Genomic DNA, 9,534 nt, shown 5'->3' with positions numbered 1-9,534 from the left:
TAAAAGCAGCTGCGCTGAACACCTCTGACTTTACCCTACTCTGCATTTATTTATCTTACAGAGTGTAATGAATTCTTTCGTTACTTTCAGAGATTAATTCTGTGTGCTGACTCCAACAAGACTTGATGCTTCCTTCCATTGTGCTCAGCCGCATTTTAAGCAGCTCCCTGGGAGGTAGTCAGTGCTGTGTACGGGGATTTCACTGCATGGTTCACATTGAGATCAGCAAAAGGGTGGATAAATCCCTAGGTGCGGTTTTAATTTTGTTGCCAGGAAAAAAAAAAAAAACTGCAACCAGTGTTCAGAGTCCATCAGGCTTAGCTTCTCTGATGTACCTCTGCGAAGTGCATCGGGCAAGAAACAGCCCATCTTGGAGCCAGGCCCTCCTTGAATCACAGCTGCCAGCCAGACCCAGGAGGCTGTGTCCTTGGAGCCCAAGGACCGTGCCGCCCAGTGCTGCCGGTCATCGGCTCTTGAGAGCTGCTTATCCTCTTTTCAGCGTTTGGCAAATGTGCTTCACCATTAGCTCAAGTTCTCAATGTGTTCCTCAAATGATTCACAGTGACTCCTCCACATGTCACCTTAACCCAGTAGGCACATTTTTAAGAGCGGTTTATTCATTTTAAAGTATTCAAATGACTCCCAGTCACAATGACTGAAGAGGCCAAGCTCTTCAGTGAATACCACTGATTTCCTGAAATGCTTCACAAGTACTAGTTAGGTATAGTGACGGGGCAGGGTGGCGGTGGCTGAGCTCCTGCACTCTGATCCCAGGAGCCTAACTCCTGTCTCCAGCACTTCACTACCTGCATGACAGAGCTAGGTACTTACCCTCATGGGGCTCTTTATATGTGAAATGGGAATAATAATGGAAAGATTTTTAAAAAGCTCATCTACAGGGAATTCAGAGGTAAAGAATCCGCCTGTCAAAGCAGGAGACGCGGGTTCAATCTCTAGGTTGGGAAGACACCCTGGAGAAGGAAATGACAACCCTCTCCAGTACTCTTGCCTGGAAAATCCCATGGACAGAGGAGACTGGCAGGCTACAATCCTTGGGATCACTAAGAGTTGGACACACTAAGCATGCAGGTTTGCAGAGTTTCTATATGGAATTCTTAGCCCTGTGCAAACGACATAGCCACTAAAGATGACTAGCATCTTATTTTATTAGAGAAAGCTAGCACCAAAGATTCAGTTTTATACATCTTAAAGTATTATTGAGTTGCTTTACCAATGGAAATGAATAGAGCGAAATACTCTTGTAACCGGACACTTTTCACTTGCAAGTTTTAATAATTTCTTTTTAACTGTATAAAAATCACCTGATTTTATGGACGAGGACACACACAAAAATATAGAGACCTTCTTGGGGTCACAAAGCTGACTAGAAGTAAAGTCAAGGCTAAACCTCTAGCAACATCATTTTTTTAAATTATCAATTTATTTATCCAGCTATGTCAGGTCTTAGTTGTAGCACACAGGCTCTCTTTTTCAGGGGTGCAGGCTCAGTAGTTGTGGCAGGAGAACTTAGTTGCCCTGCAGCACATGGCATCTTGGTTCTCTGACCAGAGATGGAACCCGCGTCTCCTGCGTTGGAAGGTGGATTCTTAATCACTGAACCACCAGGGTCGTCCCTAGTCTCACTTTGAGTCCACTGCTCTTTTCCCTACATTACCGTGCCTTTCTTTGTGTGATCATCTTCATCAGCGAAGATGCTCGTGTCAGTGACTTCACATTTTAGCTGTTATAACAGAGAGCCTCAAAATAACCCCGGATTAAAGAAGGCATTTAGCTCTCTTGTTAAAGTTTGACTACGTAATCTGGGACTGCTGTGGTGGCCCTGTGATGGTCAGAGACCTGGCTTCTGTTCTGATACTCTGCCTGCTTCAGCACATGGTGTCCAAGACGGCACCTCCAGCCTTTGCCATCATTCCTACTTTCCAGTGAAGATGTGGAAAAGGGTGAAAGGCTCACTTCTTTGGTCTCAGAATACACGATATTTTCGCTCACATCCCGTTCACCTAGACTTAGTTATGCTTCTACATCCAGAGCTGCAAAGGAGGAAGGGAAATGTACTTTTTGGTTCTGTCTATCCAATAATTATATTTCTATGTAAAAAGGGAAGAATGGATGTTGGGGTATAATTAACAGTCTCTGATACACACACACAATAAACTTTAAGTAGAGCACTATTATTTACAAAAGTACTAAAATTTCTAGAGTTAAATACAACAGCTGTCAGATACACACAGGTCCTAAGCTCCCACGAAGGGTTCAGTTCAATTCAGTTCAGTCACACAGTCATGTCCGACTTTTTGCAACCCCATGGACTGCAACATGCCAGGCTCCCCTGTCCATCATAAACTCCCAAAGCTTGCTCAAACTCATGCCCATTGAGTCGGTGATGTCATCCAACCATCTCATACTCTGTCATCCCCTTCTCTTCCTGACTTCAATCTTTCCCAGCATCAGGGTCGTTTCAAATGAGTCAGTTCTTCTCATCAAGTGGCCAAAGTATTGGAGTTTCAGCTTCAGCATCAGTCCTTCCAATGAATATTCAGAACTGATTTCCTTTAGGATGAACTGGTTGGATCTCCTTGCTGTCCAAAGGACTCTCAAGAGTCTTCTCCAACACCACAGTTCAAAAGCTTCAATTTTTTGGAGCTCAGCTTTCTTTACAGTCCAACTCTCACATCCATACATGACTACTGGAAAAACCATAGCTTTGACTAGATGGACCTTTGTTTGCAAAGTAATGTCTCTGTTATTTAATATGCTGTCTAGCTTGGTCATAGCTTTTCTTCAAAGGAGTAAGCATCTTTTAATTTCATGGCTACAATCACCATCTGCAGTGATTTTGGAGCCCCAAAAAATAAAGTCTGTCACTGTTTCCATTGTTTCCCCATCTATTTGCCATGAAGTGATGGGACCAGATGCCATGCTCTTAGTTTTCTGAATATTGAGTTTTAAGCTAGCTTTTTCACTCTCTCATTTTCATCAAGAGGCTCTTTAGTTCCTCACTTTCTGCCATAAGTGTGGTGTCATCTGCATATCTGAGGTTATTAATATTTATCCTGGAAATCTTGATTCCAGCTTCATCCAGCCCTGCATCTCACATGATGTACTCTGCATATAAGTATATGTGTATATATAAGTATATAATAGGTAATTAACCTATTTCTAAAAATGTAGTTCAGGACAGCAGCACCCACCTAAGGATCTAGGAAGGTGGTATGGGGTTTCCCCAATGTATTTAAAATATCTAACAAAGCCAATGAATAAAAAGATAAATAATAAGCACTGGTGAGAGTATAAAGAAACTGTAACTCTTGTCCTTTGCTGGTAGGAGTGTAAAATGGTGTAGCCATTCTGTAAAACATTTGGCAGTTTCTTAAAATGTTAAACATGGAGTTACTGGATGAGCCAAGAATTCCACTCCTAGTCAACTGCCCAAGAGAAATGAAAAGCTACGTCCACACAAAGATTTGTATGTGAATGTTCATAGGAGCATTAACATAGGCAGGAATATCCCCAGGTGGAAAAACCCAAATGTCCATGAACTTGCAAATGGACAAACAGAATGTGGTTTATCTATGCAGTGGAGTACTATTCCAGCAATAAATAGCAATCCAGTACTGATATATGCTCCTATACGGATCAATCTCAAAAACGTGGTGTTAAATGAAAGAGGTTATATGAAACACCACATATTGTATGATTCTGTTTACATGAAATACCCAGAATAGGAACATCTGGAAGGACAGGAAGTAGATTAGTGGTTGCCTAGGGCTGGGGGTGGGAGAAGGCAATGGCACCCCACTCCAGTACTCTTGCCTGGAAAATCCCATGGATGGAGGAGCCTGGTAGGCTGCAGTCCATGGGGTCGCTAAGAGTCAGACACGACTGAGTGACTTCACTTTCACTTTCCACTTTCATGCATTGGAGAAGGAAATGGCAACCCACTCCAGTGTTCTTGCTGGAGAATCCCATGGACGGAGAAGCCTGGTAGGCTGAACTCCATGGGGTCGCACAGAGTCGGACACAACTGAAGCGACTTAGCAGCAGCAGCAGCAGCAGCAGGGCTGGGCGTAGGAAGGGGAGTGGGGGTAGTGCGGTGAGATTGGAGAGTTTTGACTGCAAAGAGGCATGAGGGCTTCTGTACGTGTGTGTGATTCTAAAATTTTGATTGCGGTTAACAGTTACACAACTCAGTAAATTTACTTAAAATTATTAAAGGCCAGTGGAAGCAGCACATGGATCCTTAGCTGGCAGGCAGATGTACAATGCATGTTTACTAGGCCACAAAATGGGCTGTTCTAGTTAGCATAAAGTTTAAGCCAAATCATGTATAAGCCAAAATGATGTCCCCATATCTCAATATATGAACATTTCTTCCTCAGCTTTTTTTCTCATTTACTGTATTTGTAGAAATAATATTTCCGCCTTTTCCTAGTTTCTTTGCTTCTTGTTCTACTGTATTTAACAACATACTGAGAATCACTTCTTTTTTTGGTTTCCTTTAGGAAAATAATAATATGTGTTAATCAAATGACTATGGATCACTTAATCATCTCTAGGCAATAGTTAGTCTTGGAAATAGCTCTTTCAGCAAAGTAGTTATTTAGTTTAGTTATTTTAAGGTAATTAGTACACATATACCATGCAAATAGGAATTCATGGGGAATTCTTTCTGGGAATCTTCTGTTATTTCCACAATCTTGTTTCTCACAATTTTTCTTAACTGCCAAATTCCATTTAAAAATATAAATATCATCCATTAAAGTGGTGTTGCTGCTGCTGCTGCTGCTAAGTCACTTCAGTCTGTGCGACCCCATAGACGGCAGCCCACCAGGCTCCCCCATCCCTGGGATTCTCCAGGCAAGAACACTGGAGTGGGTTGCCATTTCCTTCTCCAATGCATGAAAGTGAAAAGTGAAAGTGAAGTCGCTCAAGTCGTGTCCGACCCTCAGTGACCCCATGGACTGCAGCCTACCAGGCTCCTCCATCCATGGGATTTTCCAGGCAGGAGTACTGGAGTGGGGTGTCATTGCCTTCTCCGAAAGTGGTGTTAATAATCCATAAATAGAATCTATTCTTTCTAAATAGCTCGTGATTTACAAATATGCACATGTAAGTTGACTATACATTTGTAAATCATGTTTTATTTCTATGCGTGGGGAATAATTGATTTTTAAAATTATATAATTCAGTTAAAAAGTATGTTAGCTTCCTAATCTGTAAATTGGAGCACTTCCAGATTCAGTTACGTCATCTTCTAAAGCATGTATATGCATTATTAACGATTATTTGCATGTATCCCACATGTAAATATTTTGGGATGGCTAACAATATACGTCGGAGAAAGCAATGGCACCCCACTCCAGTACTTTTGCCTGAAAAATCCCATGGACGGAGGAGCCTGGTAGGCTGCAGTCCATGGAGTCGCTAGGAGTCGAACACGACTGAGCGACTTCACTTTCACTTTTCACTCTCATGCATTGGAGAAGGAAATGGCAACCCACTCCAGTGTTCTTGCCTGGAGAATCCCAGGGATGGCGGAGCCTGGTGGGCTGGCGTCTCTGGGGTCGCACAGAGTCGGACACGACTGAATCGACTTAGAAGAAGAAGAAGAATATACGTAGAATGAAAGCAATTTCTATTTTAGACTGATAAGCAAGAACTTCTACCTAACTTTATATGTAGTATTCCTCACTTTGTGTATACATTAAAAATGTATTGTTAATAACAGCAAAAATAAGACAAAAAGGTGAATTACATTAAGATTAAAAACTCAGAAGAAGCTTGCCTGGGCTAGGGGACATGCAGTTTGCAGAAAGATGAAACCCAGGGATATGATTAGGCATGCTGCTTTGTTTTAAAGTGGCATTCTTTTTCTAAAGATAATAAGAACGAACAATTAATAGCAATTGACTGTAGGCTGTTAAAGAGTTTTTAGAATTATTGCCTATTTTTTTTTTCCCAGTCACTTAGAATCTAAAATTTTCTTCTGGAATCGCACAACAATTTGCATATATGGAACCGATCACTGAATGCAAACCAATTTAAAGTATTAGAGAAAGAATAATAGAGACAAAAATTCAGAGAAAGCTCAAACTCCCAAAATAGTTCAAATGATCATACATGAGGCATACAAGACAAGCAACCTCCAAGTCTGAGGAAGCAGGTAAATCAGTGCCCCCTCCCTGACCGGAAGAAGTCTTAGGGGCAGAATGGCAAAATTTCTTTTTTCACTTAATAAAAGAAAATCCTATGCATTTCCAAATGTAATTTTAATCATTTTTTTCAATAACAAAGTGCTTCAGTTCAGTTCAGTTCAGTTGCTCAGTCATGTCCGACTCTGTGACCCCATGAATCACAGCATGCCAGGCCTCTCTGTCCATCACCAACTCCCGGAGTCCACCCAAACTCACATGCATCGAGTCAGTGATGCCATCCACCCATCTCATCCTCTGTAATCCCCTTCTCCTGACCCCAATCCCTCCCAGCATCAGGGTCTTTTCCAATGAGTCAATTATTCACATGAGGTGGCCAAAGTATTGGAGTTTCAGCCTCAGCATCAGTCCTTCCAATGAACACCCAGGACTGGTCTCCTTTAGAATGGACTGGTTGGATCTCCTTGCAGTCCAAGGGACTCTCAAGAGTCTTCTCCAACACCACAGTTCAAAAGCATCAATTCTTCAGCGCTCAGCTTTCTTCACAGTCCAACTCTCACATCCATACATGACCACTGGAAAAATCATAGCCTTGACTAGACGGACTTTTGTTGGCAAAGTAATGTCTCTGTTTTTTAATATGCTATCTAGATTGGTCATAACTTTCCTTCCAAGGAGTAAGCGTCTTTTAATTTCATGGCTGCAATCACCATCTACAGTGATTTTGGAGCCCCAAAAATAAAGTTTGACACCGTTTCCACTGTTTCCCTATCTATTTCCCATGAAGTGATCGGACCAGATGCCATGATCTTCGTTTTGAGCTTTAAGCCAACTTTTTCATTCTCCTCTTTCATTTTCATCAAGAGGCTTTTTAGTGCCTCTTCACTTTCTGCCATAAGGGTAGTATCATCTGCATAACTGAGGTTATTGATATTTCTCCAGGCAATCTTGATTCCAGCTTGTGCTTCTTCCAGCCCTGTGTTTCTCATGATGTACTCTGCATATAAGTTAAATAAACAGGGTGACAATATACAGCCTTGACGTACTCCTTTTCCTATTTGGAACCAGTCTGTTGTTCCACGCCCAGTTCTAACTGTTGCTTCCTGACCTGCATATAGGTTTCTCAAGAGGCAGGTCAGGTGATCTGGTATTCCCATCTCTTTCAGAATTTCCCACAGTTTATTGTGATCCACACAGTCAAAGGCTTTGTCATAGTCAATAAAGCAGAAATAGATGTTTTTCTGGAAATCTCTTGCTTTTTCGATGAACCAGCGGATGTTGGCAATTTGATCTCTGGTTCCTCTGCCTTTTCTAAAACCATGTTGAACATCATTTATCTAGTTGTATGCAGCCTCTTTCTCTCCCACACACTAACATTTTTATTAGCACTGAGATTTCTGCAGGGTCAGATGCATGTGTTGGTTATCTGAGGGCTTGCATTCTTTTCTGGGTCATATAAAAAAGTAATTGACCCTTCACGTGGCTCCTTATTGATTGAACTTCTGATATGTTAGTTTCAAACCCAAAAATGTAACCAGTAATAGGGTCACATTTCTTTACTATTCCAAATCTAGATAAATGGAGGGCTTCCCTGGTGGCTCAGTAGTGAAGATGGATGATGGAAGAACCTCTGGCTTACCAGGACCCAATAAAATAAGGAGGACTCAGGCTTGGTCCTTGCAAAGGCCTTGGTGATCATCTGTGCAGTGTTAAGAAAGAGAAATGCAGAGTACTGTGAGGGCAGATAATATGACTGGTGAGCCACTTGAGGGGGACAAGGAAGGCAACCCCAGATAAGTGACGTTTAACCAGCGACACGAACAGGAGTAAGATTTGGCTCTTTGCTCCTCAACCAAAGTTGGATCCCTTTACCCACTTTCAGTAAAGCCAAACTATTCACACCAGGTTGTGGTGAAGAAAAGTGTAGTGTTTACTGTAGAGTGCCAAGCAAGAAGTTCAGGCCTTTTAAACATTAGCTGCCTGAACTCTTTGCTTGGTCTCCTGCAATAAATGCTACATTTTTCTTCATCGTAACCCAGGGTCCATAGGCTGGCTTTACTGCCAGTGGGTGAAGGGAACCAAGTCTGGTTTGTTAACATAATCACACTGAGGGGGTTGGAGATCTGATTCCTCCTGGGAATGCTTGAGCAGCAGCAGATGGCCAGTAGAAGGCTGGATCCCAGTGACCAAAGGCTTCACTAACAGGAGATCCTCAGAAGACTCACCTCATCTCTGACCCCTGTGGCCTTTTTACTGGCCAAGCCTGTTGCTGGTTTTGCCCTTTCCTTTAGGACTTTTTCCTTCAGGAGGTCCCTAGTGCACCATGTTAACAATCCTCCAGATGGACATATCAGATGTACCCGAATCCCAGCAATGGACATCTCTTGGGCTCTATCTGGAGCATTTGCTCCATCCCCCTTTTTTCCTACTGTGCCCTCCACAACCACCAGGATCATAGTTGTGATGTATTAATGAACATGCGCTTGTGGAAACTAGAAAATCTGGGGGAGATTTATAACAGAAATGTACAAATGTTTGCTTTCTGTCCTATGACATTGTCTACTCTTTTTTTTTTTCAAGTTACAGCAAAATTTATCAAGTCCAAAACATTCTGAAGTGATTCAATCACCACTTAGCATCAATAGAAATGGTTCGTGATTCTATTGTCCATGTGCAAGTCTCTAAACATTATTAGATGTGTCATTTCTGTGGAATCCCAACAATAATTTGATTTTTAAAAAATCAATGTCAGTACCCTAGACTAAACAAAACCACATGATAATCATCAAAACACAAGAAGAAAGAAGTACTTGTGTTCCGGGGAGAGAGAGAGTAGGAGGGTGCAGACAATTTACAGTTAATAATAGACAAGTCACCTGTGTATCTTTAATCTCCTGAATTCAGTTACTGTTTCAGTGAAAACTTGAGATAGCAAAAAACAGGAAAGTCAAACAATAGAATCTTTCCTACTGAGAAAAAGAAATTAAGTGTGGGAAACTTTCTCCCCTCAGGGCAAAGCAGACACTAAAGAAGCTGATGGTCACAGGCACGGAGGGGAGCGTAGATAAATGATTTGAAGCTATCAGTACACAGGCTCCCCAGGCCCTCCTGGTGCTTCACTCGCACCCTTAACAACCTGCCCGTATTTAGGTGCCCCACCATGGAGAGTTACTGTTACTCACAAAAATGAACCAATTCCTTTAAGCTTCCTAGGACAGGAAGTGAGCCACCAATCACTGTTCCAGGGTATCTGTGCCTAAAAACATCTTCTTCCCTTACAGGAACAAGAAAATGAGAAGAAAAATTAAATTCACTAGGAAACAAAATATGCAAAGGTCAATCTATATTGTTGATACTTTCA

The sequence above is a fragment of the Bos javanicus genome, chromosome 8 (genome assembly GCF_032452875.1).
Source record: "Bos javanicus breed banteng chromosome 8, ARS-OSU_banteng_1.0, whole genome shotgun sequence".
Taxonomy (NCBI): domain Eukaryota; kingdom Metazoa; phylum Chordata; class Mammalia; order Artiodactyla; family Bovidae; genus Bos; species Bos javanicus.
Note: the sequence above shows the minus strand (reverse complement) of the source record.